At 46.9% G+C, this 15,919-nt stretch overlaps 1 protein-coding gene across 1 annotated transcript in view; it reads left to right on the top strand.

Annotated features, from left to right (window-relative positions):
• LOC309566038 (serine/threonine-protein kinase Nek11-like) overlaps positions 1-15,919 on the top strand; it is a gene marked incomplete at both ends in the record, with an annotated part of 283,675 nt that overhangs the window by 104,288 nt on the left and 163,468 nt on the right. The window lies entirely within an intron of this gene.

Below are 15,919 nucleotides of genomic sequence, written 5' to 3'. Positions count from 1 at the left end.
GGAGATTTGTGTCGGGAGGGAGGGGGTGGAGATTTGTGTTGGGAGGGAGGGGCGGAGATTTGTGTTGGGAGGGAGGGGAGGAGATTTGTGTTGGAAGGGAGGGGGGGAGAAGATTTGTTTTTGGAGGGGGGAGGAAATTGTGTTGGGAGGGAGGGGGGGAGATTTGTGCTGGGAGGGGGGATATTTGTGTTGGGAGGGAGATTTGGGGGAGGAGATTTGTGTTGTGAGGGAGATTAGGGGGGAGGAGATTTGTGTTGGGAGGGAAATAGGGGGAGGAGATTTGTGTTGGGAGGGAGATTGGGGGGAGAAGATTTGTGTTGGGAGGGAGGAGGGGAGGAGATTTGTGTTGGGAGAGGGGGAGGAGATTTGTGTTGGGAGGGGGATTGGGGGGAGGAGATTTGTGTTGGGAGGGAGATGGGATTTGTGTTGGGAGGGGGGATATGTGTTGGGAGGGAGATTGGGGGAGGAGATTTGTGTTGGGAGGGAGATTGGGGGGGAGGAGATTTGTGTTGGGAGGGAGATTGGGGGGAGGAGATTTGTGTTGGGAGGGAGGGGGGATATTTGTGTTGGGAGGGGGGGAGGGAGGTAAGAATTATTCTATCAGGGGAAATTCAGGGAGGTTTGCTAGGAGTTGTGATTTAAAGCAAAGAATGGGAGTGAAAACAATAGATAAGAACAGGCCAACATCCCATTTGAAATACAAAAAGGACAGGAAGTGCCTCTGAGTGGGACTTTAAGGTCCTAGAAAATTGTATTTAAAGCAGAGTTCCGGCCACAAAATCGATAAAATCGATTTTGGGCCATCCACTTGCTAAGGGAAACCTGAAAGAGAAATGGATAGTGCCCATTTTTTTTTTTTTGGTCACTTAAATTTTTATAGAAGAAAATATACTTGCCTTCCTTCCTCCCTCTGCGGCCGCGGCCCGTGCCGTCACTTCCTGTTTGCATTGATTCCTGGGAGCTGAACGTCATCGCTCCCAGGAATCAATGCGCCTGCACCGACCCCGCCGTCACTTCCGGTGCAGGTGTGCTATTCACTGCTAAACAGCTTCTGGGCATGCCCTGAAGCTGTGCAGGGATGCCGCGCCTGCACCAGAAATGACGAGCGGGGCCGGGGCAGTGCATTGTGGGACTCCGACGTCACGGAAGAGGACACGAAGAGGGACGCTACAGCTTCAGCTGCCCACACCTGAGATGGCAGCGCTGGAGAAGAAATTTTCAAGGAAAGTATTTCTTCTTACAGTTAAGTGCGACCCGGGACAGTTCAGAGGCTATCCATTGTGGAATGTGCTAGCCCTGACTGTCCCGGGGGGATTTTTAGCTCAAATTGACCCCCAAGGCCGGAACTCCGCTTTAATTAAGTAACAATAAACAAGCAGTCAAAAAAAGATGATATATAAAAGTAGAAAGGTACAAAGTTTATTGAACGTTGGTGTTAAAACAACAATCTGCTACAAAAGGACAAACACTTGCAGAATATTAGCATGCATAAAGAAAGGGATGTATTCCAGAGATAAGACTATAATCCTTCCACTTTATAAAACTCTGGTCCGACCGCATCTGGAGTATTCTGTCCAGTTCTGGTCGCCAGTCCTCAGGAGGGATGTGTTGGAGCTGGAGAGAGTCCAGAGAAGGGCAACTAAACTAATTAGGGGATTGGAGGACCTTAATTATGAAGAGCGTCTGCAATCGCTTGATTTATTCTCCATGGAGAAGAGACGTCTGAGGGGGGACATGATAGCAATTTATAAATATCTCAATGGGGATCTCAGCTTAGAAAAAAAGCTGTTCAGTCAAAGGGATTGCATGAGGACTTGAGGACATACAATGCGTTTAGAGGAGAAGCGTTTTAACCTCAGGCAACGTGGGGGGTTCTTTACTGTTAGGGCTACAAGATTGTGGAATTCTCTACCACAAGAGGTGGTTTCTGGGGGAAGTATGGTGGCTTTCAAAAGACTCTTAGACTTACATCTCAAGGATCAGAACATTCAGGGCTATGTGAGATGATTACAGCCACACACACCTACACAGGGGGAACTGGATGGACTATTGTCTTTATTCAACCTCACCTACTATGTAACTATGTAACCTGGAACCAGAAAAAAGCAAACCTCCTCACATAGTGGCATAATGGTTGGTGACAAAGGTGGAAATAAAAACCCTACAAAAACACCCGACGCGTTTCAGAGTTTCTCTCTTTCTTCAGGGGTGATGTATTAGGGTAAAATATTTCTTACAAAAAAAGTGCATCCAAGACCCAAAACATCAGCTGAAGAGTTATTAAAACAAAAAGCTGTCCGCTCCTTTGCTCTGTCGATGGCAACTGTGGATCCGTTTTATGGTCAAGAATGGCGACCAAAAAAGCCACAAAAGGAGAACTGGCATCGATTGACAGTAATATATCTGGTGATTGTTCTCGGGTTTTGTAGTAGAAGTCGGGTCTTCATCCCATAATCTTTCCCTTCTCTTCCAGGGATGACCCCTGACTGCCTGGGATGGGTCCATTCTGGGATTAGTTTGTGGTTGGGACTTTCGCAGATAACTTTGTATCTCCATTTAATAATGAAATTGATTTATAACTCCAACAGAACACAGAGTTGTATCTTTCCCTTTGTTGGGTAGAACGGTAATATAATATGTGCCTGCAAAGATTCTCCTCCCATTTTCTCTTCCTTTCCCAGACTATTCATATATCTACATCATTTGGGTACTAAATATTCCCCAATATTTTATAATAAAGTATTGTGTATCCCAAAAAAAAATACCAATAAGCGTATATTGATTGGTTTGTGCAAAAGTTATCACATCTACAAACTAAACTATGGGATATATTTATTTATTTTTATTTTTATTTTTTAACTAGTTATGGCGGCGAGTAGCAATTTTTAGCAGGATTGTGACAAATCTGACACTCAGTGACATTTTTTGGGGACCAGTGACACCAATACAGTGATCCGTTTTCTGGTAAAAGAAAATCGCAATAAGCATATATTGATTGGTTTGTGCAAAAGATATCGCATCTACAAACTAGGGGAAAGATTTATGTCATTTTTATATTATTTTTATTTTTTTACTAATAATGGCGGCGATCAGCGATTTTTAGCGGGACTGTGACATTGCGGCGGACAGATCGGACCCCTAACTGACATTTTTTACACTTTTGGGGGGGGGGGGACCAGTGACATTACTACAGTAATCAGTGCTATACATATGCACTGTCACTGTACTAATGAAACTGGCAGGGAAGGGGTTAACACCAGGGGCGATCAAAGGGTTAAATGTGTCCATAGAGGGTGCTTTCTAACTGTGTGGGGGATGGGCTTTCTGCGTGAACACAGAGACCTGTGTTCCTAAATGAGAAGATCCCTGTGTACATTACTGACAGAACAGCGGTCTGCCGTGTTTATAACATTAGACCGCCGTTCTGTCTCCACAGGGAGCGATCGCGGGTGCCCGGCGGCAATTGCATCTGCCGGACCCGCTAATTAGCTTCCCCTGTGGCGAATGGGCGTGCGCCCCCACTAGTGGTCCCGCAAAGCGATGTACAGGTTCGTCGTTTCACAGGACAGAGCCGACCTGCCGCTGTAAAACTACAGCTGGTCGGCAAGTTGTGTGAATAAAATGACAACACTGTCACATGGGCACAGTATTGCATGACCGCAAAATTGTCATGGAAAGTGTGACAGATTGTGAAATCTAAAAATTGGCCTGGGCAGGAAGGTAGGTGGGGGGGGGGGGGGGTGGCAGGTGGCAGGAAAGTACCCCCCCCCCTTCCCGTATGCATACTTACTTCACCCCACAATGTGTACATCCTACTGGTAACGTCTTCTTTGTGCCAGTACTATCTGTGGAGTAAGTCCCTATAGACTCCTCTCTGCTCAACTGACACCATCCACTGCTCTACTGACACCAATTTCTGCCCTACTGACACCAATCTCTGCCCTACTGACACCAATCTCTGCCCTACTGACACCAATCTCTGCCCTACTGACACCAAGCTCTACCCTACTGACACCAATCTCTACCCTACTGACACCAATCTCTGCCCTATTGACACCAATCTCTGCCCTACTGACACCAATCTCTGCCCTACTGACACCAATCTCTACCCTACTGACACCCGTCCACCAGTGGCGGCTGGTGCTCCATGGGACGGACCGCACCAAACCCCCCCCCCCCGGACCACACCAGGCCGTGCACCATACCCCCCCCAGGACCACACCAGGCCGCGCACCATACCCCCCCCCCCCAGGACCACAGCAGGACAGGACAGGACAGGGGACAGAGGACAGGACCCCCCCTCCCCCCGCTCACTCACCCTGCTTAGATATCTGCAACAGCAGGAGGCGGCCGCTTCGGCTTCTTCCTCCTGTCTTCTGCGTCTCCTACCTCCTCCTCCATGCCCAATGGCATGGCTTCTCCTTTCGGCCAATCGGGAAACGGGTCTCAAGACCCGCTTCCCGATTGGCCAGGAGGAGAATCTGTGTGACAAATTTTCATTCGCTATTGTCACACAACTGGATGGGCTCGGGGCCCACCCTTTTTTTAGCCTATTAGAGCCTCTGGCTCTAATCACATGGCTAAAAAAAAAAAAAAAAAAAAAGCCCCATTGAAGTCCATGCATCCGGTGCCCCGCATGTAGATTAAGGGGCCGTACCCATGGAGAGGGGGGCGGCGCCCCTGCGCCCCCAATGCACCAGCCGCCACTGCCCTACTGATATACACGTATGAGAGTTTGTGCTCTGGGGTGCATAAAGTAATGCAATGGGCTGCGCACACCAATGCTGCCTGGGTAAAGGGAAGCCGGGTTACGTTGGGTCGGGGGAGGGGGGGGCGGTAGGCTGCAGGGTAAGTGCAGTTTTTCTAGAAGTATCTTCACATTGTAAATATTTTACTGGGAAGATTGCGCAGATCTGCAGCTCCCAGCGGCTGTCCGCGTCCAACTGAACAAATAAAAGATAACTAAGCTGTAAAGTTTCCGGCGTCTTCTCTGAGTTATGTTGCCCCAGTTGTCCAATAATTACTCCTCGTTTATTAGATCTTCCTGTTATCTGAATTCATTACATGTCCAGCTTGGCGATGTTTGAAATAAAGGCCGACTCTTGCTCTTTCATCTTCTATGTAGGTTAAATCTCCTTCCATTTGTGAGATAAATGGCCTTTCCGAGAGTCAACAGGAGACATAAAGATGTCACATCAAGAAGCCGCGTGTTTAAGACATCCTGACACCATTCCATCCCCCTTTATCTGCACTTAACAAGCCGTTCCTTGATGTGCCATAAGCTAAATGGCCTGGATGGCAATGAAAGGCACCCATCCAGTGACTGCAATGTATTGCTATACTTCATCCCATCAATGGCTTGGCTTTGGCTGATAATAAGCCATAGGCTGGTGGCGGGGACTCGGCTCAGCGTGGGCTCCTTCTTAGTGTTCCTTCTGTCAGATCAGAATACTTTTACTGAGCCCATCTGGGAATGAACAGAGACGCGGAATACATGCGGCGTGATTGGGATAGGCAGAACTGCGCTTTACTATAGAAATACTCAATACGTCTCATCATAGGCCTTATTACCCCAACAACATCATCGTGCCCGTATCACCCAACATTCTCATGTGGGACAGAGGTAAACCCTTTAACGCAAAGTGTAAAGGCAAAGGACATACCCCCCCACCACCACCACCACCACTACCACCACCACTACCACTACCACCACCACGTTCCCAGTTATGTGGACTATGAAGAGTTAAAAAAAAAAAAAAAATGATTAAAAAGTCTTGGTACCCTAATCAGGAGCATTGACAGGGACAGGATGAAGTATGCCAGCCCTGGGGAGAGCACTACCAACTGCTGCCAGAATAATGAGAATTTGTCTGCCATACCGTATCCCAAGTAAAGCTTTGAAGGTCTACTGGACTCTTCTTCTGCCAGTAATTCTACCAGTGCCCCATCCGCCAGATGCGCCACAAGGATCTGTCGAACAGGATCACCATCATTATCCTGCAGCCAGCCCGTAAGGAGTTGTAGCTGGGCCGCCAAATAATAATAGAATGGGTTGGGGACAGCTAAACCACCACTATCCTTGGCCTCCTGTAATGTCTCCAGGCGAATCCTAGGAGACTGCTTCTTCCAAATAAGTGCTCGGTACACAGTATTTAATTTTTTGAAAATATGGATCAGAATCCAAATAGGTGCATTGTGTAGAACATACAGTAGTTGCGGATTCCATATCATCTTGATCAGATTACATCAGCCTACAACCGACAGAGGCAATTTGACCCAGCTGGCCAACTTCTCTTTAAACCTATGTAATAGTGGGGTAACATTAAGTTTAACATATCGCCCCCAAATCAGGGTGCACTATCACTCCCAGATACCAAAACTCCTCCACCACCAAAACCTGCGATGCCAGTGGTGGCAACGCAGCCCCGAGTGGGTCCAGCGGTAGTAAGACAGACTTGTCCCAGTTAATCGGACTCTTCTTCTTACATAGTTACATAGTTAGTGAGGTTAAAAAAAAGACATCAGTCCATCCAGTTCAACCTATGATGTGTGTGTGTTTGCTGTCAGTAGTACATTGTATACCCCTGTATGTTGTACATTGTATACCCCTGTATGTTGTACACTGTATACCCCTGTATGTTGTACATTGTATACCCCTGTATGTTGTACATTGTATACCCCCTGTATGTTGTACATTGTATACCCCCTGTATGTTGTACATTGTATACCCCCTGTATGTTGTACATTGTATACCCCTGTATGTTGTACATTGTATACCCCTGTATGTTGTACATTGTTTACCCCTGTATGTTGTACATTGTTTACCCCTGTATGTTGTATATTGTATACCCCCTGTATGTTGTACATTGTATACCCATGTATGTTGTACATTGTATACCCCCTGTATGTTGTACATTGTATACCCCCTGTATGTTGTACATTGTATACCCCCTGTATGTTGTACATTGTATACCCCCTGTATTTTGTACATTGTATACCCCTGTATGTTGTACATTGTATACCCCTTGTATGTTGTACATTGTATACCCCCAGTATCATACCCCTCATTTTAGTGAATGGCCGCGTGTCCTTTTATATTCCCTTTCTCTGAAAAGTTTGTTCCTTATGCTAGGGTTTCCAGTACAGTATTTGTACATTGATATCATATCCCCCCTCAATCGTCTCTTCTCCAGAGAGAATAGGTTTAGTGCTTGTAGTCTTTCCTCATAGCTGATGTCCTCCATTCCCCTAATTATTTTTGTTGCCCTTCTCTGGACTCTCTCCAGTTCCAGAACATCCTTCCTGAGGACCGGTGCCCAGAACTGGACAGAATACTCCAGATGTGGCCGGACCAGAGTCTTGTAGAGTGGGAGAATTATTGTTTTATCTCCTTAGTTTCAGCCTCTTCTGAAAGAGATTTTGTCTCCAAAAACGGAATGGTTTTTTTCACAGTTGGAGAGTAAGAGCTGTGAAAATGTGGAATAGACTTCCGCCAGAGGGGGTTCTGGCCAACTCAGTAGATTGCTTTAAAAAAAAGTCTAGATTCTTTCTTGGGTGTACATAATATAAGTGGGTACTAATATTTATAGGTAAAGTTGATCCAGGGAATATTCGATTGCCTCTCGGGGGATCAGGAAGGAATTTACCCCTGTTGTAGCAAATTGGATCATGCTTTGCTGGGGCAGTGCTGCATGCCAGAGGTCCATAGCCACCAGTACTACTCTGAGTCTGGTGGCTCCTTCTGTAAGTGCTTTCATTGACGTTTGCATTTTATTTAATAATTAAACATCAATATTGGAGGTTTTATTCAGCTTTTGAGCCCATTCACATTAGCGCGACTTGTCAGGCGACTTGTCAGCCTGACAAGTCGCGCTTTTTCGCGGTCCATTGATTAGCACAGGACCCGTTTTAATAGGAGTGACACAAGTCGCTCCGACTTAGAAAAAGGGTCCTGTACTACTTTGGGGCGACCTGGAGGCGACTTGCATTGACTTCCATTATGTGAAGTCTCTGTAAGTTGCGCCGAAGTCACAGTGCACAGCGGTGCACGCGTCTTCACAGGTCGTCCCCCAAAGTCGTGTCGCGCTAGTCTGAATGGGCTCTTAGAGTTGCCTGTTATGCTTTATTTTAAATAAATAAATACTACACCATGAGAATATTTCTCTCTCCTATGTCTGCTGATTTGTGCACCTGTCCTGTTGGAGTATTGAAGAAGGAGATATCCTCTGGTGTGAACCCCCTTATATCTGACTTTACTCAAGACCTGATACTACATTAATAACGCATTTGCTGTCCTAACCAGGCAGCATATCGGTCTGGTGAATGCACATTCTTATCTTGGTGAAGGATCACTGGTGGAGGAGTGTCTGCTTTAATTTTACTGGCACTGAATATCAGCACACATCTGTGGATTTATTTCAAGGACTTTATATGTTGTTACGGACTGAATTGTCATACACACCCTTTTTTCACATCAGTATTTTGGATTATTTGCCACTTTAAATCATTATTTGAGCGCTGCAACCTCTTTTTACAGGTGCTACTACCTCCCAGTATTATAATGCAGCGTTATCACTGGTGCTCTGGCAGAGGCAGCTGACTCCTCATCCATACAATCCGTAAAAGCAAAGAAAAGCCGGCACTCCGCAGTGTGTATCCTTTGTTCATTAGCAGGTAACAAATGACAGTCACAAATGTCAATGTGTTTCAGCCAAACTGGCCTTATTCATGACTCAATGAATAAATAAAACCAATTGGCTGAAACGCGTTGACATTTGTGGCTGTCATTTGTTACCTGCCAAAAAACACAAGATTGCAGAGTATACACCGATGTGCCGGCTTTTCTTTCCTAAACAATCATTGCTCCCTTGACTAAAGGAGCCAAAGCTGAATTTGCCTAGCGCTCTACGGTAGGGGGGTGCTACATTTGCATCCTATGTTTGAATTTCCGTTTGCCCGAGGTTGTAGTTCCTCCCTATCCTCGGGTTCCTGAAGTCTGCTGCACAGTGTATTCCGGCCACATAACCTTCTTGTCTCTGTGAAGGCCCTAATGAAAGCCTCTGATGATGAGGAAGGGAATTGAGGAGGGTTTTGGGGCCAGAAATGGCACATTGTTGCCTCTAACGAGCAGACGGTTTTGTGAGGACCGGTGACAGAACTGGCACAATTAGGCTGCGGGATTCCGCTTGTCCTTGCCGCATTCCCTTGTGATGGCGTGCCGGGAGCTCCGTTCTCTCTCCGGATATTTTCTGCTTCAATAGAACCATCTGTAGATTTCCAGGAATTGGAAGAAAACCTCTGCAAAATCCCTGCATAGCTGGGGATAAATCCGAGCCTCTTTACCTCTAATATGTTGATTATTTTTATCCTTTTTAGGTAGCGTTGAGGCAGGAAGGCCTTGTATGTGTATAATGTATAGGGGGGGGGGGGGGGGGTTCTGCTGAGATGGAGTTGTGGGATGCATACAGGTGACATCAGAGGACAGGGATACTAACCAACCTCCAGCTAGGTAGGTGGAGAAGCTTAGAAAATTTAGGTAACAGACATACCTTCTCCACTCCCACTTATTTCACAGACCAGGTCAGGAATAATTACCAAAACCACCCCCAGCACATTGTAGAAGTGTCTTCTCATGGGATTTCCAAAGTCCAACCTTTTCAGGAGGCATGGTGACTTCATCTGTGCCTCCCGGAAGTGTTAGAAGCCAGGCCAAGGTTAGTATTTTATATTATTTTGCTCATTTTTTTTTCCGATGGCTTTCTTTGGCCAGCAGGGTCTCTTTCCCTGACCTAGAACTTGCTCCAGCCATGCCTGAACTACACAGGAAACCCTATTTATATAAGGTTCCCCGACAAGATGGCCATCTGAGGTCTCCAGAGGTTCCATTGTAGATGTGTCTTCTCATGGGATTTCCAAAGTCCAACCTTTTCAGGAGGCATGGTCACTTCATCTGCGCCTCGGGAAGTGTAGGCAGCATGAGTTCTCCAATAGGCATTCTAGAATTTGTATTAAACAATGGCATGGCACGATGGGCAGATCCTGTATACAGGGGCATCATCAGCTGGGTGTGCCTGGGCATCATGCATAGCCCAGGTCCTCATAAGGTACCATGGAGTCTCCATTCAGAAATGGTGTGCGCTCTTGGAGTAAATTATACCAAAGGGTGAACTGGTAGGAGGTCAGAAGAATCAGAAGGATTGGCTCGCCTGTGTAGACCAATGGTGGAGAATGAACCTTTGATCCAAAAGCTCTCCTCCTCTCTACTGATCAGCTTCTAGGAGCTCCCAGTATCTATTGGCTGGAAATCTGACATCACAGAGACTTCAAGGGACACACGTCCTGTTTAGCTCATCCAAACTTCCATAATGGGATAAGTTGATGTGAATCACAGAATGCACCTGGCATCAACATCCATTTTTTGCCATCTCCTACCCACTCGTTCTCTAACACTCGCCGAGTGAATGAAAGAAGAAAATATCAGAGGAGCTTTGAAGCAAAACAGCACAGAAGTCTGGCAGCTCCACACAACCATAGCTACAGATGAGCTGAGCTCTATACAGGAATTATCAACTCATGAAAGACGCCGCTACATCATCTCCAGCCAGGAAATCTGAATTCCTCTGCCAGGAACCCCCCCACCCACCCCCATCTTACAATAATCTCTACACATCTAGGTTTCCAGTTTTCTAATTGAATTTATTCAGGCTGATTATATTTTCATTCAAAACTGACACATAAAGCTGAATTCCAGGCAAAAAAAAAAAAAAAATGCTTAAGCCCATCATGCATTCCTTAAAATATTCTTAAAGTAACTACCATTTGCATTAGTAGCAATCACCCCATTTAGGGCCCTCTGATTTGCCCCAGATTGGGGCAGTGACAGCCAGGCAATAGTCACGCTCCTGGCTCAATAAGAAGTCTAGATCAGTGGACGCCCACCTTTCTCACCTAATGGACCGCTAAACTCACAATTTTGAATCCCTCGGACAACTAACATGAATTTTACATGCTTTATAAACGCAATGCTCTGGCTCTCTGCCTCTCTCCCCCTGGATTACACTGCTGACTTATACACACAGCTTCACCTTTCCGCCCCCCCCCCCCCCCCGATCACACTGCTGCCTTATAAACACAATGCTCTGGCTCTCTGTTTACCCCTCCCTCGGCACTCTGCATCACACTGTTGCCTTATACACACAATGCTCCTCTCTGCCCCCCTCACCCTGGATCACACTGCTGCCTTATACACACAATGCTCCTTCTCTCTGCCCCCCTCACCCTGGTTCACACTGCTGCCTTATACACACAATGCTCCTTCTCTCTGCCCCCCTCCCCCTGGATCACACTGCTGCCTTATACACACATTGCTCCTTCTCTGCCCCCCCCGATCACACTGCTGCCTTATACACACAATGCTCCTTCTCTGCCCCCTCCCCCCTGGGTCACACTGCTGCTTTATACACGCAATGCTCCTTCTCTCTGCCCCCTCCCCCTGGATCACACTGTTGCCTTATACACACAATGCTCCTTCTCTCTGCCCCCTCCCCCTGGATCACACTGCTGCCTTATACACACAATGCTCCTTCTCTCTGCCCCCCTCCCCCCGGATCACACTGCTTTCTTATACACACAATGCTCCTTCTCTCTGCCCCCCTCCCCCTGGATCACACTGCTTTCTTATACACACACAATTCTCCTTCTCTCTGCCCCCCTCACCCTGGATCACACTGCTGCCTTATACACACAATGCTCCTTATCTGCCCCCTCCCCCTGGATCACACTGCTGCCTTATACACACAATGCTCCTTATCTGCCCCCCTCCCCCTGGATCACACTGCTGCTTTATACACACAATGCTCCTTCTCTCTGCCCCCCTCCCCCTGGATCACACTGCTGCTTTATACACACAATGCTCCTTCTCTCTGTCCCCCTCCCCCTGGATCACACTGCTGCCTTATACACACAGTGTTCCTTCTCTCTGTCCCCCTCCCCCTGGATCACACTGCTGCCTTATACACACAATGTTCCGCTTCTCTGCCCCTCCCACCCACGTTGCATTGCTGTCTTACTGATCATTGGATCTCACATCCTTATCCTGCCATGTCCTTAAGCTCTGTGCTCCCTCCCACAGTCTGTTATCAGCGCTGCCATTGGAAGTCTCCTTTTTTTTCACCTCCTGGATTCTGTACTACTCCCGGCGCCTCCCTCACAGTTCACAGAAGCCAAAAGTACAGAGAAGACATTGAGTATCAATGCGCACTAACAGTCAATTCAGTCAATACTGTCAGCATTGGGAAGTATACATCCTCCACAATGCAGAACCCCTGGGGACCACCACAATTTTCCCATGGACCATCAGTGGTCCAGAGACCACTGGTTGGTGACCGCTGGTCTAGGGGTTGCCTTTATAGGATTTTTTGCTGTATAACTTTTATAGAGCATATGAACCTGTGGATACTCCATGAACGCAGAGTAATAAATGGAAGACACTCTTCACTGGTATACTACTTCTCAGGACAGTTCCCTTAACAAAGCCCAGCAAATGGACAGCACTGAGACACCTTCATAAATGCCCCATGCCAGGCAAGCACTAGTGTTGAGTTGCCAGGAACAGCAGTTGCCACAGTCACTAGGATCCCCTAACTCAAGTCTGTACTCACAATGTTCCTGGGTATTTGGAAGCCTCCCTCCAATACCAGATAGACAATTCCTCAGTGGATCCTGCAAACCAGATCCTCAGTAAAATCCTTCACTTATCTTCAGAGATTTTTAGCTTACACAGCCCCTCGCCCCCCTGTCCCCCCCCCGCCCCCCCATTCCCAGCCCCGCCACCCCCTAGCCCCCCCCCCCTAATTCTGTCACAGCTGGGACCCGATGAGCACATGTAGAACTCTCATCTGGGCTGCCCAGAAGGGCAGTAGGAGCTTCTCCTGGACAAGTTTAGGGCTACCTCAAGCCCCGGACTATTGATTCACTATTGGTGCACCCCCAGCCATCTTCTGGGCACCCTACTCCAGGGATTGGCTGAGACTACATAAATATTCAGACGGCTGATCTGCATCCTCTCAACCCACTACATTCTGGAATCCTCCAGAAGACAGGGGAGAGCAATCAAACCTGCATCCTGCAGAGCCCAGAACAGCCCAAAGCAATCACACACTGCTCCACTAGTTACAGTGGAACCAAAATGATCTAAATCTGGCCAGCTTTCCTAGCAACCTGTCTAGGAGGGCGCTACATGCAGAAAAAAAATCCAACTGAAGACTCTGAAACAGATGTATTATAATGACCCCTCTGGTGGTCGATGTGTTGGGTTGGTATAGCGTGGTAAAAACACAGTCCTGATTTGAAAGAACGTAACGTTGTATTAAACTGTAAGTCAGCAGCATGGGAACCATTCACAATGAATGACATTGCCTGCTCCTGAATGGGGAACTATTCACAATGAACGACATTGCCTGCTCCTGAATGGGGAACCATTCACAATGAATGACATTGCCTGCTCCTGAATGGGGAACCATTCACAATGAATGACATTGCCTGCTCCTGAATGGGGAACCATTCACCATGAATGACATTGCCTGTTACTGAATGGGGAACCATTCACAATGAATGACATTGCCTGCTCCTGAATGGGGAACCATTCACCATGAATGACATTGCCTGCTACTGAATGGGGAACTATTCACAATGAATGACATTGCCTGTTACTGAATGGGGAACCATTCACAATGAATGACATTGCCTGCTCCTGAATGGGGAACCATTCACAATGAATGACATTGCCTGCTCCTGAATGGGGAACCATTCACAATGAATGACAATGCCTGCTCCTGAATGGGGAACCATTCACAATGAATGACATTGCCTGCTCCTGAATGGGGAACCATTCACCATGAATGACATTGCCTGTTACTGAATGGGGAACCATTCACAATGAATGACATTGCCTGCTCCTGAATGGGGAACCATTCACCATGAATGACATTGCCTGCTACTGAATGGGGAACTATTCACAATGAATGACCTTGCCTGTTACTGAATGGGGAACCATTCACAATGAATGACATTGCCTGCTCCTGAATGGGGAACCATTCACAATGAATGACATTGCCTGCTCCTGAATGGGGAACCATTCACAATGAATGACATTGCCTGCTCCTGAATGGGGAACTATTCACAACGAATGACATTGCCTGTTACTGAATAGGGAACCATTCACAATGAATGACATTGCCTGCTCCTGAATGGGGAACCATTCACAATGAATGACATTGCCTGCTCCTGAATGGGGAACCATTCACAATGAATGACATTGCCTGCTCCTGAATGGGGAACCATTCACAATGAATGACATTGCCTGCTCCTGAATGGGGAACCATTCACAATGAATGACATTGCCTGCTACTGAATGATTGGCACATCAGCATGAAAGGCAGCACAGTGCACGGGGGTTTGGGCATCACCCTGTGTTGTCTCAGGCGGCAAACCACTCCGATCAGCGTGACGCAGAGACATGATCGGGTCCGCCATGTTTTATTAAAAAGCAGAAATCTTTATAAACATGTAAAAAAAAAAAGCCAAGCAGCCAGTGTGCTGCAGGAATTTGGGATACAAGCCCCCCCCCTTCCCATCTCTGACACATGGGTAACGGCCATGTATTTTCCGGGCCGGTCGCAGTACATGCGTCTAAATAATAAGACTTGGGGGATTCATCAGTGAAGTTTCTGGTGTTGCTCGGCGGGGGTCACATTAATCAAAGTGACAAAGAGTTACATTTAGTCCTATTTGGAGGCATCCAACGCTGACAGCCGATCCTCCCGGGGCCCATTTCTTAGTAAACACGCGCTGCGAAGAGAGCCAAGAGAGCTGTTTGTAAGCTTGACTGGGTGACAGTTCATTGGGGGAGGGGGTGACATATTTATAAATGACTAAAAAGTATCAACTAAATTAAAAGCTGAATTTAAAATAAAACTACAATGTGTTTCCATATTTTAAAGTTTATTTTTTCTTTTTTTTTAAAGCGGTATATAAACTTGTGACAAACTCACTCAGGACAGAGGATTTTGGAGGGGACTGCAGGCTAGCCTCTTGTCTACTGACTATGGGCCCTGACTTGTGGGGGAACACTGCTCTTTGTGGGGTGTATGCTGGGGGACCCTTGGAGTAATGTTTAGGTTCAGTTTGTTAGTGTATATACAGTATCTCACAAAAGTGAGTATACCCCTTTACAGTGCTGCTGTCTAAAGGTGCCCTTTGGACTTTAGGTTCAAACTTTAGGTTCAAGTCCACATCTCCCCAAGACACACAGACTCTGGGACTCTAGGCCTAGGATCCATGTTAAAGGCCTAGCTGCCTATCGCTGATAGGGGACTGCTCCGCACAGTCAGACTCATGGCGAATGTCATCAGCTCAATTACCTGTCTTCTACAAATTGTTGATTATGCTGATTAATTCACCTATTGTCTACTGTGGGGATGTGTTTACACTTAAAACAATGTGTATTGTACTTATTGTAGCTGGGGGTTACTACTGAGCAGGGAATAAGCAGAGCTGGGGGTTATTACTAAGCAGGGAATCAGCAGAGCTGGGGGTTATTACTAAGCAGGGAATCAGCAGAGCTGGGGGTTATTACTGAGCAGGCGATCAGCAGAGCTGGGTTTATTACTGAGCAGGGAATCAGCAGAGCTGGGGGTTACTACTGAGCAGGGAATCAGCAGAGCTGGGGATTATTACTGAGCAGGGAATCAGCAGAGCTGGGGGTTACAGCTGAGCGGGGAAACTGCTTAACAAGGATACTAGTAAGCTGGGGATCTGCTGAATAGGGGTGGTACATAAATGGCTTACACCTATAGCAAGGGCAATATTGGTTAAAGCTGCACATTTTGTTTTTATCTACAAACCACCCCACCCTCCCTTT

Source organism: Pelophylax lessonae, assembly GCF_965119305.1.
Source record: "Pelophylax lessonae genome assembly, chromosome: 10".
NCBI classification, from domain to species: domain Eukaryota; kingdom Metazoa; phylum Chordata; class Amphibia; order Anura; family Ranidae; genus Pelophylax; species Pelophylax lessonae.
Note: the sequence above shows the minus strand (reverse complement) of the source record. Positions and strands in the feature narration are given on the sequence as shown.